A 2,749-nucleotide genomic window follows, 5' to 3' on the forward strand; every position below is an offset into this window, starting at 1 on the left:
TCGGTAAAAAGCCAAGGCTCCTCTCGGGGAATAAACCTAGGGTCCAGGTGCAAGCCCTCATTACTGGTGTCTCTAAGCACCACGTGTAAACACCTGTTAATTGTAATACAATTGGCCTGGAGATCAAAGTAGATGAGTGAAGTACCTATCTCAGAACCTGTCCTCGAGATCCATTCGTCGCCTTTTCCCCCACAAAAACTGAATTTTGTGCGACCCAGATGGGACTCGAACCCACAATCCCCAGCTCCGGAGGCTGATGCCTTATCCATTAGGCCACTGGGTCACCACAGGATCCGGGTTCTCACACCGTCTCCTTACGTGATGGCATCATCGCGCCCCCGCCCCCTTGCACTGCGGTCTCGCGTTGGGCGGCGGACGGTTCAGAAGCCGTCCCCAGCGGCCGCACTGCGCGCCTGCGCGCCAGGGCCGACCTACTCCCCCGGGGCTCCGACGGCGCCTGCGCAGTCGTTCCGGAGCGAGCAGCCCAGCCGCCAGTGCCCCTGCGCGTGACCCTCCGCGCCCCGCGGGGACTGCCTGGCTAAGGAGCGGGCTCCGTCTGTTGGGTCCGCCGTCCGCGGCGTTCTTTGCGGGAGGTTTCCAACCAGAATTCCAACGCCTGCCCTACCCTCCGTTCTCAGCTGCTGTGGGCGCTCGGGGGAGCCTCGCGGGTGGCGGATGGCGGGGTCCTGCCGCCCCAGCCCGGGCCTCATTTACCGTGGGGGGCGGTGGTCGGATTCCAGGGTGGGCTCGAATCTGCCCTCCCACGAGGCCAAGCAAGGCCCCTAGATACAGAACAGTGCTCCTTATCCCCCTGGAGACCTGCGGTGAAGACACTTTGTGTCCTGACGCTGCGGCGTGCGAAGGTTCAGCACTTAGGGTTTCCAGAGACGACGCTGTCCCCGTCCTGGGCCTGTAATGCCTGCTGTTTGCAGATTTGTGTGACATACGGGTAAACCGAAGGAAACACTGAACTAGCGTAATGCTGCCCGTGGGAGTAGCCGTGAGCATCCCGTGTGCTTCGTTCACACCCTTGGTGTGTGGGATCCGTCATCTGTCACTTGTGTGGCCCGGGCCCCTCAGGCGGCCAGGACGTGGTTTTCCTGAGATCTGAGGCGCTGCTCATCGCGTTCACAGATGCTCTGACGGGTGCGGAAGCAGGAGTGGGTTAAAAGGATCGCGGACTGAGGCCGCAATGCTAGTTGGTCATATTCACCTCCAGGCAGATGGTGGAAGAGAGAAAGCCAGCTGGACCCCTGTAACTAGGAGACCCAGGGCTGCCTGCAGGTGTGTGTTGGCCCAGGGCTTACGGGCACCTCCAGGATCCGATCTCGATTCTGTTCTCTGTTCTGCTGCATTCTCGTTCTTTCTTCCTGGTGGCAGAATATTCCCAACAGCTCCGGACTTCACATCTGTTATCCTGCTTCCAGGTGAAGAGGGGTGCACCTGTTCCCTGTTAGCCTAAGAGCTTCTGGGCCTGATTCCTTTTTCTTTAGTTTGTGTATTTATGTTTCACCTTTATTTGAAAGGAAGAGACAGACAGAGATCCTCCATTCGCTGGTTCACTCCCCCAGTTGCCCACGGCAGCCGGAGCTGGGCCAGGCTAAAGCCAGGAGTCTGGAACTCCATCTGGGCCTCCCACATGGACGGCGGAGACCCAAGGATACGACCCATCACCTATTAACTCCCAGGGTGTGCATTAGCAGGAAGCTGGATTGGAAGCAGAGCTAGATTCAAACCTGGCTCTCGGATATGGGTGGGAGGCTGGTGTCCCAAGCAGCAGCGTAACCCGCAGCGTCACAACACTGGCTTCCAGAGCTGCTCTCTCCGTGGGGATGATGGACTGTCATCTTCCGTACCAGAATATTGATGAAATCAACCCTGCGCTGGCTCCCTCCCAGTCTCTCACCTAAACAATTTGAAGTGCCTCGGGGCCAGCGCTGTAGTATAGTGGGTAAAGCCGCCACCTGCAGTGCCAGCATCCCATATGGGTGCTGGTTCAAGACCCAGCTGCACCACTTCCAAACCAGCTCTCTGCTATGGCCTGGGAAAGCAGTAGAAGATGCCAAGTTCTTGGGCCCCTACATCCACGTGGGAGACCTAGAATCTCCTGTCCCCTGGCTTCGGATCAGCTCAGCTCTGGCCATTGTGGCTGATTGGGGAGTGAACCAGCAGATGGAAGATCTCTCTCTCTCTCTCTCTCTCTCTCTCTCTGCCTCTCCTCCTCTGTCTGGGTAACTGACTTTCAAATAAATAAATCTTAAAAAAAAGAAAAGAGGCCTGCGCCGCGGCTCACTAGGCTAATCTTCTGCCTTGTGGCGCCGGCACACCGGGTTCTAGTCCCGGTTGGGGCGCCGGATTCTGTCCCGGTTGCCCCTCTTCCAGGCCAGCTCTCTGCTGTGGCCAGGGAGTGCAGTGGAGGATGGCCCAAGTGCTTGGGCCCTGCTCCCGCCTGGGAGACCAGGAGAAGCACCTGGCTCCTGGCTTCGGATCAGTGCAGTGTGCCGGCCACAGCGCGCCAGCTGCAGCGGCCATTGGAGGATGAACCAACGGCAAAGGAAGACCTTTCTCTCTGTCTCTCTCACTCTCCACTCTGCCTGTCAAAAAATAAATAAAAAGAAAAGAAAAGAAAAGAAAAGCCTCGTTTCCCTGCCAATCCCTTAGTTCAGGTATCAATATTTCATTCCATTTGGGGGATTTGAGTTGCTAGCAACAAAAGCCAGCTCTTTTTTTTTTTTTTTTTTTTTTTTTT

General features: G+C 56.9%; 1 non-coding gene across 1 annotated transcript; it reads right to left on the bottom strand.

Annotated features, from left to right (window-relative positions):
• Positions 1 to 210: 210 nt before the first annotated feature.
• On the bottom strand, positions 211 to 283 carry TRNAR-CCG (transfer RNA arginine (anticodon CCG)). Its single transcript has one exon. It is a non-coding gene; the product is annotated as a tRNA-Arg (tRNA).
• Positions 284 to 2,749: the final 2,466 nt, after the last annotated feature.

Source organism: Lepus europaeus, chromosome 18 (assembly GCF_033115175.1).
Source record: "Lepus europaeus isolate LE1 chromosome 18, mLepTim1.pri, whole genome shotgun sequence".
Lineage (NCBI taxonomy): Eukaryota > Metazoa > Chordata > Mammalia > Lagomorpha > Leporidae > Lepus > Lepus europaeus.